This window comes from Microcaecilia unicolor, chromosome 13 (genome assembly GCF_901765095.1).
Source record: "Microcaecilia unicolor chromosome 13, aMicUni1.1, whole genome shotgun sequence".
NCBI lineage: Eukaryota > Metazoa > Chordata > Amphibia > Gymnophiona > Siphonopidae > Microcaecilia > Microcaecilia unicolor.
Genome location: NC_044043.1, coordinates 78,618,852 through 78,643,767, shown reverse-complemented (window position 1 = coordinate 78,643,767; position 24,916 = coordinate 78,618,852). Strand labels below are relative to the sequence as shown.

Sequence of the window (24,916 nt, the reverse complement as noted above, 5' to 3'; positions counted from 1 at the left end):
TTTGTCTTCCCTTCCGTTCTGTGCACTTGCCTCCACTGATGTTCGTACCTCCCTGTATATGATTGTTTGTTAGAGATTCAATCCATTCCACTTCCCTCCTCCAAGTTCCGTTCTGTCTGATTGGTTCTTCGTTGACAGTGAGAGCCAATGAAACGCTGAACTACAGACTTACGAACCCTACACTGCCACGGTACCACGGAGTCAGCGTCAGAATGTTGGAGGTGCTTTTTATTATATAGGATTAGTATGCAGAATATTAAAACAGCAAAAAGTACAGTCAGTGGCGTACCAAGGGGGGGGGGGGGTGGTGGGGGCGGTCCACCCTGGGTGCACACCGCTGGGGGGGTGCCACGGCGCGTGCCTGCTCAGCGTTGGCTGAGTTCGCGCGTTCGCTGCAGCCTGCAGCTCCCTCTCTGCCCCGGAACAGGTTACTTCCTGTTCCGGGTCAGAGGGAGCTGCAGGCTGCAGCGAACGCGCCAACTCAGCCAACGCTGAGCAGGCGCGCAGTGCGGCACCCCCCACAGCGGCGTGCACCCGGGGGGGGGTTTCTTTTGCCAGGGGGGTGCTTTGTCGGGGGGGGGGGGTGGTACTGCACCCGGGGGGCGGGGCGCCGCCCCGGGTGTCCGCCCCCTAGGAACGCCACTGAGTACAGTTCACTTTGTTTCTTTTCCCTCTATCCTAGGGTATTGAAAAGCTCCTTCTCTTACTAGTTTTCTCCTCCTAAGCTGAGGAATCCAGCCTTCTCTACTTTCTCTCTTCTTTCTTCCTTGGGAGCAGATCATAGGCAAAACTGCAGCCACTTCTTCCTTTGAACCTCGTTTCTGAACTTAGATGAGGCAGCAGCAGAGCCAGCCTGACCATTAAGTGGACTAGGTGTCCACTTAGGATAGCACAATTTGGGGGGAAGGGGGCAGAACTGACACAGCATTTCTACCGAAGACTTATGGTGGCCAGCACAGGGTCTTGAGCATCTGCTCATGCTCAAGACCCACCAGGTCACACCCTTTCTGAACTTCCTGCTTCAGAGGGGGCAAAAGCAGGCAGGCTTTGAGCATACACAGAAGTTTAAGGCCCTGTGCCAACCACAATGAGTTTTCTGTAGACCCACTGCCTGCCACGTTAGTGCCTTGGAGGGGATAAGAAAGGGAAGGGAAGCCACCGAAAACCTTGGGAGGGAAGGAAGGAGAGATGCTGGACACCATGGGTAAAGGGGAGGTAGGGAAGGAGAGATATTCAAAGCTGGGACCTGTGTGGGCTTCAGCTTTGAATATCCAGTTATTTTTAAGCAGGCTAATACATAGCCACTTAAGTCGATATTGAGAACTTGCCATGGGCTAGCGCATGAAAATAGGTCTGACTTGTATGCGGTCCCATTTATGCGCTCAACCTAGCCACTTAAGGGCTGGTTATCAGCACAAGTGGCCAAGTTCTGACTCTGCCCCCCGAACACCCCCAACATAGCTGGCTTTGAGTTAGGTGCTAACCGTGAATTTCAGTAGCACTTAGCCGGTTAAGTGCTGTTGAAAATTAGCAGCTAGCCCCAATCAAATTGCTAATATAATCAGTTATCTTCAGTGTGAACAATAGGGGTTATTTGATATTCTAGATATATTACATGCAATATATACTATGTTCACGCTTCCCAACCCTGCCCTGGAGGGAAAGTCTAACATTCAGAATAGCCAAAGTGAATATATATGAGATTAATTTGTACACATTAGTGACCCCAATATATGCAAATTTTCTCATACATATTCAGTGTGGCTGTCCAGAAAACCAAGCCAGACTTGATTTGTCTCTAGGACTAGGATGGGAAATATTCTATTGATATCTAATTTATAGGGTCATAATGAAAGTGGGGAGACACAGTCACTCAGAAGCCACAACTTTACAGAAGATGCTAATCTCTGACTTCTGACTGATAACATTTACCAGAACATAGGAATACTCCATATTGCCTTGATCTTCACTCTGTGCTTAAGGGCTGTCATTAGGCCAGGGTTTCAGAATATCCCTAATGGCTTTGATGTTTCTTCTTTTGCTAGATCCTCCAAGAAGGGTGGGGGCCTGGTAATCTTATATTCCATTCGCCTTAAGATTTTGGAGCTTCAACAATCGCTGCCTTATGCAGAGCTCCTGGCAGTTAGAATCTCCATTCTATCTCCATTCACATTACTTCTTTTTTACCGCCCACCTTCTTTGACCGAGGCTCTGTGGGAGTCCTGTTTTCAGGCTCTGGTTGATGCTTCTATCCATTTTCCTAATGTCCTTATACTTGGCTGTTTCAATCTCTATGTTGACACTCCCGGTCAACCTCGAGTGGGGATCTTTTCTTTCTTTCTAGTCTAATCTTGGATTCAAACATTGGGTGACCTCCCTTACACATCAGGGTGAACACATTTTGGATCTGGTTCTTTCTCCCTCGGAATTATTCCTCACTCCCTCATTTTCTCCTATGGTCCAGGTTCCGTGGTCCAACCACTTTCTGATTTCTTTTACCATTTCTATCAGGGTCACTATCCCAGCTTCGCAACCCTCTACAAGAGTCTCTAGATGCCTAACCAAAGTCAACTTGCGTTTTCTGTCACCGTCTCTTCTTGAATTCCCCACGGATTTTTCAGAACTACCTCTGGATGTTCGAACCTCCCTTCTGCTCACTACCCTATCTACAGTCTTAGATTTAATTCCCTATTGTAGATCTTATCTTCAGCCACAGTCATGGTACCATAACAGTCTCCGTCTGCTCAAGCAGTAATTCATAGCATAGAATATCATTGGAGGAAAATAAAATTCTGTCTTGATCTTGACACTTATAGATCTTGGTATTGAGATGGCAATTATCACTTTAGGAAAGCTAAAGGACTTTATTATGTCAATCAAATTAAAAAAAAAGCCCCCAATCCTACTAAAGAACTCTACTTTATTTTTTGGAATTTAACATTTAGTTGCTCAGGCCCCTCTATATTAGAACTGTCTAAAGAGACCCTCTCGTGCTATTTTTCAACGCAGCTTTATTAGATGGTCTTCCAACCGATGCCTCTCCAGACAAACCATTATCTGTAAACATCCCTTTCTCCTCAGTCTTTTGCCTCATCTGGGTCTCCACCAGGTCCTTCCCTCCCTACACTGGAAGCCCCCTCTGGGTCTTTGTTCTGACTTCAGACTATGACTTCTCTCTCCAAATCTCTTACATCTTTAAAGGTTACTTTCTGTCTCCTGGTCTTCTGCCTATAATTTTCTCTGTTATCAATACAAGCCTTTCCACTGGTCAGATGCCTCACATTTGGAAGTCAGCAATAGTTCACTCTCTCCTCAAGAAGTCTTCCTTGATCTACCAGCACATTATCACCCTGTGTCTAATCTGTGTTTCCTATCAAAACTCCTTGAAAAAGTTTTTGTCCAACTGTCAGACTTCGTGGAAAAACCATGGTCCTTCACCCCAAACAATTTGGTTTCAGATCCCATTTTAGCACAGAAACAATCTTGACAGCTCTTTTAAGTGAAATCTGCTCCCGCCTAGAAAAACATAAAATTGTACTTCCCATTTCTTTAGACCTTTCTGCCGCCATTGATCTGGTAAATCACTTTCCTGCTTTCACAACTCGCTGTTCTCGGGATTTCTGGTACAATTCTAGCCTGGTTCACCTAATTTCTTACCGATAAGTCATACAGCGTTCATACCTCCTCTTCCGTTTCTTCTTCTCATCCCTTATCCTGTGGTGTCCTTCAGGGTTCCATTCTCTCTCCTCTCCTTTTCAACCTGTTCTTGGTCCTCTTGCTGCTCTTATTCCGTCATCTGGTATCTCATCACTTCTATGCCAACAACATCCTATTGATTTTTCCCATAAATCCTTATTCCCCATATATCATTCCTTTTCAAAACTGTCTCACATCAGTCTCCTGGTCACTTGCTGGTTCACATGGGGTCTCCCTGCCTCTAACCTGTCTCTTAACCTTCTTGGGACTATGATTCAACCCACTGATTCCTTTCACTACCTGGGTATTACTCTGGATTCCAAACTCACTTTCATATCACAGATCTTCGCCATGTGCAAATATGGCTTCTGCATTCTTAGACAGTTACGCTCAGTTAGACGGACACTCTCCATTCATTCATTCTTTCTTTGCTCATTTCCAGGTTAGATTACTGTAATATCATTTGTCTTGGTTGTCCCCACTTCCATTAAAAAAAACTTCAAACACTCTAGAACACTGCTGTAAGACTTCTATGCCACGCCCATTGCACTGACCACATTTCTCCTCTTCTCCAAGATCATCACTGGCTTCCTGTTGAACAGCGCATTATCTATAAAACACTGCTTCTCACCTATAAGGCTTTTTGGGTAGGCCTTCCTGAATGCTTATCTTCTTTAAAGATCTCCTATTCTCTATCTCGTGTTCTTCGATTCCTGAATGATCATCACCTGGTTCTTCCAGGTCCAAAACAGGCAATTCTCGAATTGACCAGGCACAGAGCTCTCTTTTTCACTACACCCTGCCTTTGGAATACCATGCCCTTAGCTATACATGCTGAACTATCACTGAAAACAATTTAAAATAGCTTTGAAGACCTGGCTTTTTACCCTTGCCTTTAACCCTGCATAGAGGCATGGTGTCCATCTGTCTGGGTCAGCTCTCCTTTCCCTGCCCCTTCCTATCTCCTTCCCTACTCTCTGACTCCCGCAGTCCCTTGTATTGTGATCCATCTACCACCCCTTTTCCACCTTTTTTCAGGACTTTTGCTGAGTGTATGAGATTTTCTTTCCTATCCCAAATTGTAGTTTTTGTTGGAATGTAATTGTATTTTACATGCATTGCCTGTCACCTATTATTTCTCTGTGATTACTCTGTGACCTCTGATGTGAATTACTTAGAGAGGTCACACAGCTATGCAACTTCCTGTGGGGGTCAGACACAGCAGATGCAGCACATGGAGCACATGGAGCTCATGATCTCTCCTAACCTGAGAGGATCTATGGTGGTGTGAGCATCCATTACCATCTAAGCACATGGAAGGAGCTGATAAGACAAATGTATAGTAATATGTAAATATAAGCCTGTCTGATTATAATCTAACTACAAACTGTGAGTAAACAGATGTTTTGTTACTTCAACTTTAAAGTGACTCAGCAGTGAATTATTCAGGGGTGAATGAGAGAGAGATGAAGAAAGAAATTAACATTTCTAAAGCTGAAGCTGTGTGTACTAAAATCTGCTAATTATTTACTACAAATAATCCAACAAAAGGGTTATGGGCCCAGGGTCCAGGAATTGAAAAAGAAGAGAAATATTACCAGGCAGAAAAAAAGGCCACATTTTTCTCTTAAGTTTTAAAGGAAAGATTCAGTCTGTCTCTCTCTCCCCCCACACAGCAGACAGAAGGCTAAGAAAATGGCTGAGGGAAGAAATTCACCATTGTTCTATTCTCTCAAGGTGCCTAAATTAACTGAGTTTAATTATCGGCAGTGGGAATTAAGATTCATATGTCTCCTTCGAGCAAAAGGATTATATGTATGCTTAGATCAAGACAGAACAGCTGAAAATATGGCTGAATGGGACAATGCAAACTATTATGTGAAGTGCATGCTTTTGGAAGCTCTCTCAGAGAAACAAGCCATATTAGTGGAGGGAAAAGATACACCAAAGGACATTTTATATAAACTGAGAACTATGTATGCAACTACATATGCAAAGCAGCAACCAATTTGGTTAGCAGAGTTGAATGAAACCAAATTAAGGGATAAAAGTAAATGTAATGATCACATTATGCATCTTATGTCTTCATTTCAAAAGCTAGAACTTTCTGGAATTCCCATGTGTGATGCATTGAAAAGAGCATTTCTTTTTACCTCACTATCAAAGAAGTTTGATGTTTTTAGGTCTGTAAATGAGGCCATTGAAGGGCAATCTTTTGAACAGGCAACATCAAAACTAAGGCAGGAATGCATAATAAATGATTCTGAGGAGATGTGTTCTCAAAGCAAGTCAGAGAGAAATGAAACAAATTTCTTGGCAAAGAACAGAGGAAGGCGGAGCTATGGGAAAACTCCACCCAAGGGCAAGCTGATTTGCTACTCATGTGGAAAGGAGGGACATGTATCTAAATGGTGTAAGGAAACACAAAACACTCCCTCTAGCTCACCTAAGCCAATGGAACTAAAGAATTTTCAAACCAGGAAATGTATGAAGGACAAAGATAAACACAAGCAGTGTTGCCAGGTGGGCGGTTTTACCGCCCAATTGGGCGGTTTTCCGCGACCCGCCGCGGGAAATTTTTGCCCGCGGCGGGTTGCGGTTTTTTGGGCTGGTTTTTGTGCTTCGGGCGGTTTTTTTCGGCCGCGGGGGGGCGGGGTTAATGACGTTTTTGGGTGGGGTTAATGACGTTTTGGGCGGGGTTAGTGACGTGGGAGGCGGGCCGATGACGTGGGAGGCGGGGCCGATGACGGGGAGGCGGGGTCGATGACGTAAGAGGCGGGGCCGATGACGGGGAGGCGGTGCCGGTGACGTGGGAGGCGGGGCCGGTGACGGCGGGGGCGGGGTTGATGACGGCGGGGGCGGGGGTGATGACGCGGGGGGGGGGGGTGTCAGGGGCGGGGTTTGTGTTTGGGCGGTTTTTGGGCTGTTTTTTGGGCTCCAGTGGGCTGGAAAAAAATTTTCCACCTGGCAACCCTGAACACAAGGGCTTTCTAATGGCAGAAAAATCTTTGACTATGGTAAATAATAATTCAAATGAAAGTACTTGGATTTTGGATTCGGGGAGCACATGCCATTTAACCAATTGTAAGAATTTCTTTCAGGAAATGTGTCCAGAAGAAGGTATTCTTAAAACTGCAAACGCAGGGACTGCTAAGATCCAAGCAAAAGGTATTGGATTCTTAAAATGCAAAGTGTCTAATGAAGTTAAAGAAATTCCTGTAAGTGATGTCTTGTATATTCCCCAAGCAGTTTGCAATATGCTTAGTGTATCTACATTAGATAAGAAGGGATTTGTGATTCATTTTGAAAACAGTAAGTGCACAATCTCTAAAAATGATGAAGTGTATGCTGAAGCTTTTATGCATAATGATGTTTATAAGCTGAACATTTCAGGTGAAGCCTCACATCTGGCGCAAGTAAGGAAGAATGATGGAAAATGTAGTCTGGAAATCTGGCACCGCCGCCTGGGACATCGTGATTCTAAGGTGATCCAGGATCTTTACAGTAAGCAACTGGCCACTGGCATTCAGATAAGTGCAGATGCTGGTAAAATGGAGAAATGCATAGACTGTGTTACTCAAAAAGGTGTGAGACCCTCATTTCCTGCATACACAGGAAATAGGAGTAATAAAGTACTGGACTTAATACACAGTGACTTATGTGGACCGTTTAATATCCCATCATTGGGAAATAACAGATTTGTGCTAATATTCTTGGATGATTTCTCTAGATATTGTGTGGCCTATTTGCTGAAAGAGAAAAGTCAAGTCACAGACATGCTGAAGAAATACGTAGCCATGGTGAGCAATAAATTTGAAAGAAAACCAAAGGTTCTTCAGACCGACAATGGTGGTGAGTTCACTTCACAAAGCATGCGCACATTTCTAGAACAAGAAGGCATTCAGCATATCACAACAGTAGCTTATACACCAGAACAAAATTCTGTTGCAGAGAGAAAATTTAGGTCACTTGTGGAAATGACCAGATGTATGCTGTCAGATAGCAATCTCCCTAAAAGACTATGGGGGGAAGCCATTCTCACAGCAGTGTACCTACAAAACAGAATGCCAACTAAAGGCGCTGAGCGCACACCACATGAGACATGGCATGGTAGGAAGCCAAACCTGTCACACATAAGAACATTTGGAAGTACAGCATATGCTCATATACCAAAGCAAAGAAGGCATAAGCTGGATTCCACAACAGAAAGGGGCATTTTAGTTGGCTATGCTCCAGGACACAAAGGATATAGAATTTTGAATCTGAAAACTGGCATTGTTGGCATAAGACATGTTACATATTTTGATGAAAACAAAAGGGTTGATAAAGGCTGGATTATCCCAGATGAGCCTTATCATCCAGAATATGAAACTAGAACCATAATAGACATGCCAGTGTATATAAATGCCATACCAAGGCAGATGTCTGAAAGCAACTCATCTGTATCTAACGAGGAACAGGCAGAGGAAACAGACACAGAAAGGATCATTGAAGAAGACAGTACAGTTGGAGAAGGGGAATCAATTGGAGAAGGACTCTCAGATTTAGAGGATGCGGAAAGGTCAGACCAACCTGTTGTCAGACGCTCATCCAGGGAAAACAAAGGTGTTCCACCCCCAAGACTGTCTTACCTAACAAAGTCAGCAGAAGCTCAAGAGCCCTTAACATGGGATGAGATTGAAAAAATGCCAGCAGAAGAAGCTGCTGAATGGCATAAAGCTGCACAAGAAGAAATTGATGCATTGGATAAAAATAATACTTGGATTCTTACAAAATTACCTCCTGGCAAGAAAGCTATAGGATGCAAATGGGTATTCAAGTTAAAAAGGAATGCACAAGGAAAAGTGGAAAGGTATAAAGCCAGATTAGTCGCAAAGGGATATCTTCAAAAATATGGAGAAGATTTTGATGAAGTGTTTGCACCTGTAGTGAAACACACGACAATAAGAACACTTCTGAGCATTGCAGTCTCAAAAGGCATGCAAGTCAACCACATTGATGTGAAAACAGCATTTCTTCATGGAGAAATAACTGAAGACTTGTACATGGAACAACCAACAGGTTTCATAAATACAAAACAAAGACAGCTAGTGTGTAAATTAAACAAAGGTCTTTATGGATTAAAGCAAAGTGCAAAATGTTGGAATGAAAAATTGCATGAAATATTGACAAATTTAGGATTTAAGCAAGGTGAAGCAGATAAATGCTTGTACACTAGGTGCACAAATGGACAATATGCATACATTTTAGCTTTTGTTGATGATCTGCTCATTGCAAGCGAAAGTGAGCAAGAGTACAAGGACATTGTAAAGTGTTTAAACCTCAATGTTGAGATAAAAGAACTTGGTAATGTGTCATACTATCTTGGGATAGAAATTGAGAAACAAAATGATGGTTCTTATCTTCTAAGCCAGAAGCAGAAAATAAATGAGCTTATTGAAAGTTTAGGTATGCAAGATGCCCAAGTTGGAAGCACTCCCATGATCACTGATTTTCTGAAGGATGAAACAGTAAGAGAACCTTTACCAGATAACATCCAATATAGATCAGCCATAGGTAAGCTTTTATATCTAGCTACCACATACAGGGCTGATATAGCAAATGCAGTAGGAATTTTGAGCAGAAGGGTCAGCTCACCTACCAAATCAGATTGGACTGCAGTTAAAAGGATGGTAAGGTATTTAAAGGGTACCATTGATTGTAAATTAAAGATTTCAGCCAATAGTAATCCAAAACTAATATGTTACTGTGATTCAGATTGGGCAGGGGATCATTCTGATTATAAATCCACAAGTGGATATGTGTTTATGTATGGAAATGTACAAATTTCATGGGCCAGTCATAAACAAAGTATTGTGAGTTTGTCTTCTACAGAAGCTGAATATGTGGCCGTATCGGAAGCGTGCAGAGAACTGATGTGGATTGAAAAACTTTTGCTGGATTTTGGAATAGCTGAACAGAGACCAATCCAGATAATGGAAGATAATCAGAGCTGCATCCGACTGTCACAGAATGACAAGGTTCAGTCACGCACCAAGCACATCGCAACGAAATACCACAACGTGCGAGAGTTGGCAAAAGAAGGGGTCATCAGTCTACACTATTGTCACACCAGTGAGATGACAGCTGACATCATGACCAAACCGTTACCCAGAGAACATTTTGTGAATCTGCGTATAAAGCTTGGACTTTGTATGAATAAATAATTGCATGACAGTTATGCATGAGAAGGGGTTTGTTGGAATGTAATTGTATTTTACATGCATTGCCTGTCACCTATTATTTCTCTGTGATTACTCTGTGACCTCTGATGTGAATTACTTAGAGAGGTCACACAGCTATGCAACTTCCTGTGGGGGTCAGACACAGCAGATGCAGCACATGGAGCACATGGAGCTCATGATCTCTCCTAACCTGAGAGGATCTATGGTGGTGTGAGCATCCATTACCATCTAAGCACATGGAAGGAGCTGATAAGACAAATGTATAGTAATATGTAAATATAAGCCTGTCTGATTATAATCTAACTACAAACTGTGAGTAAACAGATGTTTTGTTACTTCAACTTTAAAGTGACTCAGCAGTGAATTATTCAGGGGTGAATGAGAGAGAGATGAAGAAAGAAATTAACATTTCTAAAGCTGAAGCTGTGTGTACTAAAATCTGCTAATTATTTACTACAAATAATCCAACAGTTTTTTCCTTACTGTTTTTGTTTGTTTGTACATTTTAGTCTGTACACTACCTTAGTCTGCCATTTAGCAAGGGCAGTATAGTAAGTGAAATAAATGAAATGAAATGAAATGAATATGCATGAAAGAGATGTACCTGCCTAGTAGCTGCATTAGATGCAAATCTCTCCCATGTATATTTATTCAGTGTGTGAATTACGGAAGGAACCATTTTACACCTGACTTAAAACAAGGACAATGTCGGACATCATTTGTTTGATATTTTTTGTATGTTTGTGATTTTTGTATTTTTGCACTTTTTGTATTGGTATTTTTGTATTTATTGTTTGAATAAGTTGAATGATAATATATGCAAATTGAATAATTGAACAAAACATATGTGTAGTTTATTATTGAAAAAGAGATAAATCAAGGTACATTAGCCACAATATTGGGATATGTATATTTATTAGGGATATCCTGAAAACCATTTGGCAGCCCTTGAGGACTGGGAGCGAATACCACTGCCATATTACTTGGTTCCACAGTAACAGATTCATTAGCAAGTGAGTGTGCATTGCAAAATGGCAGAACAGAAAGTCCCTAAATAAAAGAAGGCTTGGAGTAGCTTACCTTACAATGAAATCATTATTCAATCATCTTTTTTTCATTGTCTTTGAAACCATTCATTTGAATGGTTTCACCTTTTAAAAAAATGCAACCTGAAATAAAATATATATATTTTAAAAAAAGAATGTGTCAAAATATGCTAATTTGAGAAAATTCTTTGCTGAAGGAAACTATTTTCTTTCTGGTTTCAATACGTTAAATGAACCAAAAATGTGGCTATTGAGCCATGGAGAAAAGGTATCGATACTAACTCTCAAAAATCACTTGTGTTGGCAGTCATGTGACTGGAAAACATTTTCACCACATTATCACAAATATTTGAGCACTCTGCATATAGACAGACATACATAAGACTGGGATGGATAGATTTTGGATGTAACCTACATATCCCTGGGTCAGATTCAAGGTCCATCTGGCCATACATTCTATGCAAAGCCCCTCTCCCTCACTCACATGATCCTCACTCATTCTCTACCTGCAGCAATGGAGATCCTTTCATCCAACCTCTGGGCACCATCCTCTGACTCCCCTCAGTGCAATCCTCTCCCCCATCTCCCTGCTGGAAAGACAGGAGAGCAGTGTTTCTGATCTGCATCTGCCTTCTGGTCTGCTGGTTTCCATCTGCAGTCTGACTGCATGGTGTCTGTAGGTTCCCTGTAGGTCTCTGTAAGTTAGTCTTCAGATGGAAGTTGGCAGGAGAGGCGGCAGATGCAAGTAAGAGACATTATTCTCCTTCTGCCAGTGGGATGGAGAGAGAGAGAAATGGACTGTGCTAGGGAGAGAAAGAGGTTTTAGGGGGATGATTGTGCCAAGTTGGGCCTCTGTAAAAAGGCTGCTACTTTCATGGCAGAGAAAGGAAAAAGACTTTACTGTGGGCAGGCCAGAAGAGCAGAGAAGTACTTTACTGACAGAAGTATCAATATATGGGACCCCTTAAACCATAGGCCCCCCCAAAATGTGGGACCTGGAGTGGATGCCATACCCAAAGGACAGTCCTTTTGTCAGGACACATATAAGAAGCAGGGTCTATGTAGGATAATCCATACCAGCCCTAGTTACTTATACTTACAGGGTGAGGGAAGTTTTTTGCTGTTTTCTCAGCAAATGCTTGGGACTTCCAAGTGAAATTTTACAGATTTATTTGTTGTTACTACCTACATTTATGTGCTGAGTGGAATGAGATTATCTTTAAAAACAATAAAGTTACAGACCTTTTACCATGACCACCCAGCGATTTTTGCGTGTTCAAAAATGTTTGCACTGTGAAACAACCATTATTTGAAAAAAAAAAAAAAAAGGGTTACCAGCTTACTGTTAATGATGTCATAGTGACACAGACTTTTGTAAACCATGATCTGAATTTGAATAATTTGTATTTAATAATATGATAATTTACAGATAATTTCTTTTAAATGCATTTTGTATTAGAATGGCAACCATGGGCAAGATGTCGGCAGATGATCTGGGACAGCCTGCCACAGTGACCGATCAACAATAATGTTAAGAATTTCCCAAAGCGACCGAAAGCCTGTGTTAAAGCAGGGGATGAACACTGAGCATTCATAGTAACTGCAAATTTCTGACACGTGGAGGGGCATCCAAATTTTCCTGAGGGCATCCCCACAGGATGGCCCCGTGAAGGGGCAGGGAAACTGCTATTATCAAAACAGGATGGGCGTCCATCTTTCGTTTCGATAATACAGTTGGGGACGCCCAAATCTCAACATTTAGGTCGACCTTAAAGATTGGTCGACCTAAATGTTGAGATGGTCGACCTTAGAGATGGTCGACCTTAGAGATGGTCGACCTTAGAGATGGTCGTCCCCGGTTTTCAGCGATAATGGAAACCGAGGACGCCCATCTCAAAAACAACCAAATTCAAGGCATTTGGTCTTGGGAGGAGCCAGCATTCGTAGTGCACTGATCCCCCTCACATGCCAGGACACCAACCAGGCACCCTAGGGGGCACTGCAGTGGACTTCACATATTGCTCCCAGGTGCATAGCTCCCTTACCTTCGGTGCAGAGCCCCCCAAACCCCCAAAAACCCACTCCCCACAACTGTGCACCACTATCATAGCCCTAAGGGGTGAAGGGGGGGGCACCTACATGTGGGTACAGTGGGTTTCGGGTGGGTTTTGAAGGGCTCACATTTATCAGCACAAGTGTAACAGGTAGGGGGGGAAGGGCCTGGGTCCACCTGCCTGAAGTGCACTGCACCCACTAAAACTGCTCCAGGGACCTGCATACAGCTGTCATGGAGCTGGGTATGACATTTGAGGCCGGCATAGAGGCTGGCAAAAAATATTTTAAAATTTTTTTTAGGATGGGAGGGGGTTGGTGACCACTGGGGGAGTAAGGGGAGGTCATCCCCGATTCCCTCCGGTGGTCATCTGGTCAGTTCAGGCACCTTTTTGAGGCTTGGTCGTGAAAAAAAATGGACCAAGTAAAGTCGACCAAATGCTTGTCAGGGACGCCCTTCTTTTTTCCATTATTGGCCGAGGACGCCCATCTTTTAAGCACGCCCCAGTCCTGCCTTTGCTACGCCTCTGACACGCCCCCATGAACTTTGGTTATCCCCGCGATGAACTGCAGTTGAGGGCGCCCAAAATTGGCTTTCGATTATGCTGATTTGGGCGACCCTGAGAGAAGGACGCTCATCTCCCGGTTTGTGTCGGAAGATGGGTGTCCTTCTCTTTCGAAAATGCCCCTGATTGTTACTTGTATCCTTTGAATGGCATTATTTTACTGTGGTTTAGTTCAAACATTTTTAATGCTCAAAAATCACTAGGTAGTAACGCCAAAATGTCAGTAAAACACCAACATAGCTTAAGATAATTAAATTTTATTTAATAGTAAAAATAGAAGGAAATATTTTTTCACTCAACGTATAGTTAAGTTCTGGAACTCTTTGCCGGAGGATGTGGTAACAGCGTATCTTGGTTTATTTATTTGTTGCATTTGTATCCCACATTTTCCCACCTATTTGCAGGCTCAATGTGGCTTACATTATGCCGTAGTGGTGATCGCCATTATCGGAATGAGAAATACAGAGTGGTATTGCATTAAACTTCATAAGTTTAAAAAAGGTTTGGACGGATTCCTGGAGGAAAAGTCCATAGTCTGCTATGAGACAGACATTGGAAGCAACTGCTTGCCCTGGTATTTTATAGTATGGAATATTGCCACAATTTGGGTTTCTGCCAGGTAAGTGTGACCTAGCTTGGTCACTGTTTGCAAAACAGGATACTGGGCTAGATGGACCATTGGTCTGCCTCAGTATGGCTACTCTTATGTTCTTAAGTATGATGACTAAATAAGTATGTAAAATTTCTCACTGAAATTCAAAGTTGCTGCTGAGAAAATTGCAAAAAACTGTAGGGCGGTAACTTTTCTTTTTTTGCCTCACCCTGTAGGTCGATCAAATCATTACCTTCACCTTTTCGTGGTTCTTCTGCTTCTTTTCTTATTCTTAAGTATCCTTTTATTCTATGTCCAGATAAAACTGTTCTTTTTATGGCGCTGATTTTACATTTGCTTGCGTGAATGAAAAGTACTCATTTATTCTTCACTCCACAGACATTGTTGGATTGTCAAAGTGAAAATATGCATATCTTTTCATCTTGAAAATTATCCCCAGATAAAGGACCCACACACATTTCCACCTGCTAACTTAGGGGGGTCTTTTGCTAAGGCATGCTAGCTTTATTAGCGCACACTAAAAATAGGTGCATGCTAAATGCTAGAGACGCCAATGTATTTCTATGGGCGTCTCTAGCGTTTAGCATGTGCCCATTTTTAGCACGTACTAAAAACGCTAGTGCACCTTAGCAAAAGACTCCCCTTACATGCCTACTTCAACTGAGTTAAATACACACATACTTTAGCAAATGCTAAAGTATTGGTGTCGTCCCAGACCCCATCCCTAGGAATGTCTCCTTTTACAGTGAGGAAAAGAATGTGAGTAATTTTACTCACACATATATAAGTACATAAGTAATGCCACACTGGGAAAAGACCAAGGGTCCATCAAGTCCAGCATCCTGTCCATGACAGCGGCCAATCCAGGCCAAGGGCACCTGGCAAGCTTCCCATACGTACAAACATTCTATACATGTTATTCCCAGAATTATGGATTTTTCCCAAGTCCATTTAGTAGCGGTTTATGGACTTGTCCTTTAGGAAACCGTCTAACCCCTTTTTAAACTCTGCCAAGCTAACCGCCTTCACTACGTTCTCCGGCAACGAATTCCAGAGTTTAATTACGCGTTGGGTGAAGAAACATTTTCTCCGATTTGTTTTAAATTTACGGCACTGTAGTTTCATCGCATGCCCCCTAGTCCTAGTATTTTTGGAAAGCGTTAACAGACGCTTCACATCCACCTGTTCCACTCCACTCATTATTTTATAGACCTCTAGAACAAATTTATATAATCCCATTCCTGAGGGAAAAGTCCATTGAACATTATTAAAAATTAAATTTTTTAATGGGTTTTGCCGGGTTCTTGAAGCCTGGATTGGCCACTGTCGGAGACGGGATGCTGGGCTTGATGGACCCTTGGTCTTTTCCCAGTATGGCAGTGCTTATGTGCTTAAAATACTTTTGGACTTATTCAAAAGATATTTGGTTGAAAATCTGAAAATACCACAGGATGCCATTCCTCCTGTTAATAAGATTTATTATTTGCCTAAGAATTCCCAGAGAAATAAGGAAGAAGTTGGAGAGGATATAAACATTGATGTGAATAATATACCACCGAGAGAGCTATGCTTCTTGTTTCCTTTGTGTTTGAACCAGACTTGAATGCAGTTCTAAGACTTTATTTTAGATATTCAAATATGTTTTTTGGAGGGAAAGAAATTTGGATTTATCCAGATGTTACCAAGTCAGATCAAGAACGGAGGAAATTGTTTTGGGCAATGAGACAGGCAACATTGAATTTAGGGGGAACATTTTTTTTCTTGCTCATCCATGTAAATGTTTGGTCCGATATGGAGAGATGAAATACACCTTTTACTCTCCTGAGCATTTGAAAGCTTGTCTTGATTTAAAAAAAATAAAGTAAATATTGAACTGTTGACTTATGCTTGACAGGGAAGGGTTGGGTTATGGGAAGGGAGGGGGGGGGGAGAAGGGATGGGGAATAGGATAGGATGAAATAAAGAAAAAGGCAAGATGAACACTGTATTCCATAAGTTATGTTACTTGAAATATAATTGTAAACTGTTGATGTTTGGATTGCAATAAACACAATTTAAATAATAAAAAAAAAAAGATAAAGTAATAAAAATAATGTTGGAAATGGAAGAATAGGATAGGTAGCAACGTATAGCCTCTTTATGTTTGTACCTATCGCTATATATATATATATAGATGATATATGTAGTAGAATAATAATCTCCTATAATTTTGTAACGCTTCCTGAGAGATTGTGGTCTGACTTTATTTGCCTTTAAGGTATTTCATTCTGTTTTTTGGTTTCTACTGTGTTTCTGAATAACAAGAGTATGTCTTGTAAAAAATGATGTAAACCTTATAAATAACATTAAAAAAAAACCACAAATCAAAGTGGATAAAAGCTAAAATAATAGATAGAAAAAAACTATTATAATGTACAGGAAAGCCAAAGAGAAAAGGAAACTAAGGCATAAAGGAAGCAGTGGATGTCTACCACACCACCAGTCCATCGGCCAAGCTATGGAACATCACCAAAAGCCTTGGAGAAAAGGTAGGTTTTAATTTAAACCTTAAAACTGGAATAGGATAATTCAGCTTGGAGGTCAGGAGGGAGGGAATTCCAGAGAGAGGGACCAGTGAAAAAGAAAGCAGGGTGTGGAATGGACTCAGATCTCAAACAGGAGAGGGGAGGGGTAGTTAAATGGTTTCCAGTGGAAGAGCGTAGGAAGGGTGCAGGTCTGTAGGAAACCATCAGAGTTGATAGGTAGGAGGGAATAACAGCATGAATAATAATTCATGTAAAGCATGGGAATGTGGATTGTTTTGAATTTCCTTAGCAATGAACTCATGTTTGACATTGTGTTCTAGCTGTCAATGACGTTATCATTGCTTACACAAGTGCTTTAACAATCTGTCCACTAGAGACCTAAATCCTACTGCAGACAGAAATACAATGCAAAGGGCACATTTTCATTCAATAGGATGTAAATAGTGTTGTGTACTTAAGTTATCTGCAATGTATAGAAACATAGCAACTTAGAGAAACAGGAGGACAGTTATGCTTATGTGCTGGTGTGTTCCAATTTAAGAAACGGTTGAAAACTAAGAGGTCAATATTCAGACCACCGGAGTTAGCTGCGTTGACTCTTGTGGTCAGCGCTGAGACCGGATATTCAATGCTGGGTCATTTCCGGTGACCGGCAATGAATATGCATTTTATTTTTGGCCAGTTTGACTTTAACCAGCCAAGCTGATATTCAGCAACTAGGCCTGGTATTGACGAGGCCAAATATGACCTGCCAAAGTTAGCCGGTGATGCACTGAAAATCAGCAAATATCTGTTACTAATCCTAAATAGGATTTTTAGATTTAGCTCACACCTTTTTGGGCATAGATCAAGGAGACTTATTTTCAGGTCAGTAGGCATTTTCTTGTCCACAGAGGGCTTACAATATAAGGAGTCCTTTTATCAAGCTGCATGAAAAAGGACCCTGCGCTAGCGGTGGGGGCCATTTATCACGCACACCAGGGGCCTTTTTACCGCAGCACATAAAAAGACCCCAGGCACACATGGCCATGCAGTAAGAGAACGCTTACTGCATGGCCATGCAGCGAGAAGCCCTTACCACCACCCACTGAGGTGGCAATAAGGGATCCCACGTTAACCCGGCAGTAACTGGGCAGTTTGCAGCGATGCCCGATTATTGCCGGGTTACCGCCATGCAAGCCATTTATGGGGGTTTTCTTTTTCCCCAGGAAATGGCGTGTGCTTGGGGCAGGACTACCGCCGGCAGCCACGGTAGTCCCGTCAGAGCGGTAAGCCCATGCCCAGATTCTATATATGATACCTAGATTTGTGTGCCAAAATTTGAGCATGCTCCCAAAATACATGCACAAATTAATTGGCTAACGAGCTGTTAACTATCAATAATTGGATGCTAACAATCAATTATTGAGTGAATTGGCACCCATTAGAATTTGCACATGCATCTGGCTGTGTGCTATTCTATAAGGCAGCGCACCTGTCTCCCATAGCACATATCACAAAAGGGGTCATGGCTATGGGCATGTCAGGGGTGTTCCAAAAAGATATGCATGTAGTTCTAGAATACTGGCTCAGCACACCTAACATGGGGCGCCTGCATTTACACCTAGTTTTAAGCAGGCATTAAATCTGACGCTTATAGTTTGGGTGCAAGAATCATGCTTAGCACTGATCTTTTCCAGCACCTAATTTTTAGCATGATTTATAGAATCCAACCATTAGTGCATACTGTCACCCCCTCCATCTGTCATATCCTCAACCTCTCTCTCTCCACTTCAACTGTCCCTGACACCTTCAAGCACGTCGTAGTCACACCTCTCCTCATAAAAACATCACTTGACCCTACCAGTCCCTCCAACTACCACCCCATCTCCCTCCTACCCTTCCTCTCCAAAATACTTGAGCGTGCTGTTCACAGCCGCTGCCTTGATTTTCTCTCCTCTCATGCCATCCTCGATCCGCTTCAATCCAGTTTTCGCCCTCTACACTCGACAGAAACGGCACTCTCTAAAGTCTGTAATGACCTGTTCCTTGCCAAATCCAGAGGCCACTACTCCATCCTCATCCTCCTTGATCTATCCGCTGCTTTTGATACTGTCAATCATGATTTACTTTTTGCCACACTGTCCTCATTTGGGTTCCAGGGTTCTGTCCTCTCCTGGTTCTCCTCCTAACTCTCCCACCGCACCTTCAGAGTACACTCTCATGGATCTTCCTCCACCCCAATCCCGCTCTCTGTTGGAGTTCCCCAGGGATCTGTCCTTGGACCCCTTCTTTTTTCAATCTACACCTCTTCCCTGGGCTCACTGATCTCATCTCATGGTTTCCAGTATCATCTCTATGCTGATGACACCCAGCTATATCTCTCCACACCAGACATCACCGCGGAGACCCAGGCCAAGGTATCGGCCTGCTTATCCGACATTGCTGCATGGATGTCCAACCGCCACCTGAAACTGAACATGTCCAAGACCGAGCTTATCGTCTTTCCACCAAAACCCACTTCTCCTCTTCCTCCACTCTCTATCTCAGTTGATGGCACCCTCATCCCGTTTCATCTGCCCGCAACCTCGGAGTCATCTTCGACTCCTCCCTCTCCTTCTCTGCGCATATCCAGCAGATAACCAAGACCTGTCGCTTCTTTCTCTTAACATCAGCAAAATTTGCCCTTTCCTCTCTGAGCACACCACCCGTACTCTCGTCCACGCTCTCATTACCTCTCTCCTTGACTACTGCAACCTACTCCTTACTGGCCTCCCACTTAGCCATCTATCCCCCCTTCAATCTGTTCAGAACTCTGCTGCACGTCTTATATTCCGCCTGAACCGATATACTCATATAACCCCTCTTCTCAGGTCACTTCACTGGCTTCCAATCAGATACCGCATACAGTTCAAGCTTCTCCTTCTTACCTACAAATGCACTCAGTCTGCAGCCCCTCATTACCTCTCTACCCTCATTTCCCGTCCGTAACCTCCGCTCACATGACAAATCCCTCCTCTCAGTACCCTTCTCCACCACCGCCAACTCCAGGCTCCGCTCATTCTGCCTCGCCTCACCCTATGCTTGGAATCAACTTCCTGAGCCCTTACGCCAAGCCCCCTCCCTACCCATCTTCAAATCCTTGCTCAAAGCCCACCTCTTCAATGTTGCTTTCGGCACCTAACCTTTATACCTTTCAGGAAATCTAGACTGCCCCTATTTGACTGACTGTACATTTGTCCTTTAGATTGTAAACTCCTTTGAGCAGGGACTGTCCTTCTATGTTAAATTGTACAGCGCTGCGTAACCCTAGTAGTGCTTTAGAAATGTCAAGTAGTAGTAGTAGTAGTAGTATGTATGTATGGGCAGAGCATGGGTGTGTCATTGGCATGTCACCAAGCGACTTATAGAATACTATCAGTTGTGTGCATTGAATGGCACATGTAGGTGTTCCTACTTATGCTAGCCATTGACCTGTTGTAACTTTTGGTACACCGATGTGGCTTTGTGCTAATATTCTATAATGACCTAGGTGTGCCCTTAAGCCATACAGAATTGGTGCTAAGCGCCTAAAATAAGGCACTAATTTATAGAATTGCCACCTTAGGGGCCCTTTTATAGTGTAGATAAAGAGTTACAGTTCCAAGGATCCTTAGAAACGTGTGGGAAACCGGAATCGGAACCAAAAAGGCGTCTTGTGGGCAAGTGCAAAGTGTTGGGTTTCGTATTAAGAGTCATCACCCAGGAAAAGGAGCTTGGAGTCACTTTGGATGATATGTTAATATCCTCAGCTCAGTGCGTAGTGGTGGCCAAAAAGCAAATAGAATGTTAGGAATTTACTTTGAGAGGAATAGGGAATAAAATACTACTACTACTATTTAGCATTTCTATAGCGCTACAAGGCGTACGCAGCGCTGCACAAACATAGAAGAAAGACAGTCCCTGCTCAAAGAGCTATGTAATAAAAGTGAGCCAAGTATAGGACAATCAAGCCATTGTGACATCACTGATGAGGTTGGCTCTTATTGGTGGACTGAGGCATTATGACATCACAATATTAGCTCTGGTTACAAGAGACTACTACTACTATTTAGCATTTCTATAGCGCTACAAGGCATACGCAGCGCTGCAAAAACATAGAAGAAAGACAGTCCCTGCTCAAAGAGCTTACAATCTAATAGAAAATACAATGCCTCTATTGATTCATGGTATGACCACACACTTTGAGCAACTGAACAGAGTTCTGATCACCCTCTCTCAAAAAGATATAATGGAAGTAGAAAAGGTAAAAAGAAAAGCAACATAATGATAAAAGGGGATGGAAAATGAAAGAAATGCTAAGCAAGTTAGAGCTCTTCACTTTTGAGAAGGGATGACTGAAAGAGAGAGAGAGAGAGAGAGAGAGAGAGAGAGAGAGGGAGAGAGGGAGAGAGAGAGAGAGAGGGAGAGAGAGAGAGAGAGAGGGAGAGAGAGATGACAGAAGTTTATAAAATAATGGGGTGGAACTGGTGAAATAGGAACAGTTATTTACCCTTTCAAATAGTATTAAAACTGGGACAGTGGTTCTCAACCCAGTTCTCAGGACACATCCATCCAGTAAGGTTTTCAGGATACCCATAATAAATATGTATGGGATAAATTTGGATACAATGGAGGCAGTGCATGTAAATGTAATTTATGCATTTTCATTGTAGATGGAGGAGTGGCCTAGTGGTTAGGGTGGTGGACTTTGGTCCTGGGGAACTGAGGAACTGAGTTCAATTCCCACTTAAGGGACAGGCAGCTCCTTGTGACTCTGGGCAAGTCACTTAACCCTCCATTGCCCCAGGTACAAATAAGTACCTGTATACAATATGTAAGTGGCATTGTGCCTGCCATGAGTGGGAAAGCATGGGGTACAAATTTGAAAACTAGACTGGCCTTATGTGTTCTAAGGACTGGGTTGAGAACTCCTGAACTAGGGGACACTCTATGAAATGAACAGATTGCAGGTTTCAATGAAAACAAATTGGAGAATGCATTTTTTTTTCACTCAGTGTACAATTAAACAGTGAAATTATTTGCTGGACAGTGTGGTCAAGGCATCTGGCATAGCTGGATTTAAAGATATTTGGAGACATTCCTGGTAGACTTGGGAAAACCATCTCTTATTTCTAGGAATGAGCAATAAGAGATGCATCTGCTCTTTTGGGTCTGTTGATGCCCCAGACTGACCACTGTCAGAGACTGGATGCTGGGCTGGATGGACCCTTGGTCTAACCCTGCATAGCACTTGCATTAGAATGTTTTGTTACAGTGAAAATAAGAGGAAATACGAACAAGATCAAACAGATTATAGCAGCAGTAGGGACCCTGTAAATCATGGCCATGCCTCCCATTCTGTTTGTAGCTTCTCCCCCACTTCCAAGAGTCTTCTCTGGAAAACTTTCCTATCTGGTTGTAGGATAAATAGGTACGGCAGTTTTTCTAGGCACTACCTACCCCTCTCCCATGGAGCATACGAAATTTCTAATTTCTCCTTCTTCAGGATCTCACTCAATACAGTATTTCACTAACAAAATGTGCGTCTATCAGAAAATGCGTTCTTCCTTATCTGCATTTCTACACAGTACTTTTGAAGGAAGGGTCCTGTCCTGTTGGGTGAGCACTGATTTACTGTAGTGATTTACTTACACGTGGACAGCCATGAAACCTTCATTCAAACCATGAGCTCTAGAAGCTTTCAGCCAAGTTTTCAGGGTTCAGCTCATGGATGGTAGGAGTTCGCGGGCTTAATCTTCCACCCGTCCTTCCCCCAAAATTGATCTGGGCTGCAGGACCCTAAATGTCCTGAATAGAATGCTGGGTGTGACCCAAGGAGTGAAGCTGAGCCCGGATAAATAGCGCAATGGGGAAATCAACTTGGCAATCAAGGCATAAAGTCACGTGCCATGACCCTACAGTCCGTGGTGAGCACCAATAGATTCATGGTGAGTAAGGTCTGATATATTGGAGCGGACGGCACTTTGAGTGCTGCCGTTGCTATGCGACCGATTGTCGCGTCAGAAGAGCAGGCATTGTGTAGAAGAGGTGCCAGAATTCGGGCCACTCCCTGGGCTGAGCAGAAGGGGAGGGGGCGCAGCGCTACAGCTGCCCGGGCTCACCCTCTCTCCAAATGAAACACCAACAGCAGCTCTCCTACCCGGCTGGAGAGTCTGGAGGTTTCAGAGAAGAGTTAATTAAATAAGCTCGTAGGTGCTCTGCAGGCTGCAAGCTTGCCTCTTGTTCTGAGAACATTTTACCATGCGTTTTTTTAAAGAAAGCACATACACTATCGGATCTGCGTCTGTTTCCCACTAGGAGTCGCATTTTTAAATAACTCAGATCTATGAAACAGTAAAGTCCAACTTGAGCAATTCAGAACCTCTGATAAAGAAGGAATATATGTTATTGGTAACTATGTGGTGTGCTTTGAATGTGGGTTATGTGACCTGGATGTATTCTGGCAGTTCCTTGACGGGATGGTAGCAGGCATTTATAATGTGTAGATCGGTATTGAGGCTGGGGGTGATCCGAGGGAGACATCAGCTAATTTGAAAGCACAGGGCTGTCTCCTAAAGATCAGATGTAAGGTAGTTTCTCTGAAGTTTATAGAGAGATGTGGTAGCCGTGTTAGTCCACTTCTAAAAGCAGTCAATAGAAATAGAATAAAATAACACATAGAAAAGAAAATAAGATGGTACCTTTTTTATTGGACTAAATACATTTTTTTTGATTAGCTACCTTCGAAAGCTAATAAAAAATGTATTGTTAGTCCAATAAAAAAGGTATCATCTTATTTTCTTTTCTCTGTTTTATTTTATTCTATTTCTATTGACCGCTTTCTGAAGTTTATGAAAACAGTATTAAATCAAATTTACTTTCGATTATGGTAATCATCTCTCTATATAAAAGGCAACACCAACCTTCTATGAAGCCTCCAGCCGGAAGTGTGAAGGGGGGCGAGTCTGGTTTCCCTATGAGTGTCTGCCCCGCCCTCTCTGTAACACAGTCAGTGAAGGAAAACAGCAGAGCACGAAATCAAATCGCTGGCTCTGTAACAGTGAAGGACTCAGAGGGGGGAGGGGAGAGAGGCCAGAGGGCAGGGACACACACACTCCCACATGCACACAGAAGAAAACATTGCTAGCCCCCCCTCCCCCCCCCCCCCCCCCGTTTCATTTGCATCAGAAACGGGGCTTTTTTTACTAGTTTACTATAAATAAAAAGCTTTGATATTCAAAGATGCCCTTCTTGTAATGTTTCATGGATGTTCTGTTTTATGATGCAATACACTAATTCTCATGTCTCCTACTGGCTTGACCTTCCTTCACTTCCACTTACTCCTTAGTTATAAAGCAAATGCTGTTTGGGCTTAAAATTGTCAAATGGAAACTTTTTCCCGGAAATCAAAAGACAGAAAGACGGTTTTACTCAGACTGCTATTTTATAATTCAGAATTTTTTTTTTTTTTTTTTTTTGGAACGCCACTGTTCACCCACGCGACCAATGAAAGAGCGAGTGAGATTTGCCGATTCTCCGAGTGCAGGCACTTTCAGCACCAAAGGGGCGGACAGCGCCGGGGGGTAGGGGGAGGATTCCCCCAGCTATCTTGTTACCTTCTTCAGGCCACTGAACCGAAAGAGCTAGCGGGGAGAAATCAATCCCCGGATCCAAGAATCAGAACCAGAACCGTGGAACATTTTGAAGGGAAACAAACTCCAGCGTTCCAGGGCAGCTTAAGCAGTTCCCATTGCCGTCCAGGGAACTCTACGGGACCTGCTGCCTCAGAGCCTGGGATGGCTTTAGCATCCTTGACTGATTTTATATGGAGGACTGCAACAGTTTTACTGGGCTCCTTCAAAAAAGCGAGACCGTAAAATTCAAAGGAAAGCGAGCGTTCGGAGAGATGTTAAAGGACAGTATTCTTTTTTGGCTGACTTTACTGAGAGCTGTTCGTCCACACAAGACCTTCCGAGATGGTAAAGTAATGAGATGTGGTGTGAACGGATTAAGTGGACGGCTCTGGGATTTCTTTGCAAAGCATTTGCTTTTTATATTAAAACAAAAACCAGTGTCAAGGTTAGAGTATAACATCCTTTGTTAAATGACTATTTTGAGACTTCTATGCCATACGTTATTTATTACTTTTACATCCCACATTATCCCAAACAAGTTTGAGTTCAATGTGGCTTAC

The 24,916-nt window shown here is 42.8% G+C and overlaps 1 protein-coding gene across 1 annotated transcript in view; it reads right to left on the bottom strand.

Moving 5' to 3' along the window:
• The window catches only part of CCDC27 (coiled-coil domain containing 27), a 58,085-nt gene extending 35,436 nt beyond the window's left edge, over window positions 1-22,649 (bottom strand). The window contains exons 1-2 of the mRNA XM_030185655.1: window positions 22,375-22,649; window positions 11,001-11,089 (exon numbers count right to left, since the gene is read on the bottom strand). The gene's annotated coding sequence lies outside the window, so the exon portion shown is untranslated. The remainder of the gene's footprint in view (window positions 1-11,000; window positions 11,090-22,374) is intronic.
• Between the last annotated feature and the right edge of the window lie 2,267 nt (window positions 22,650-24,916).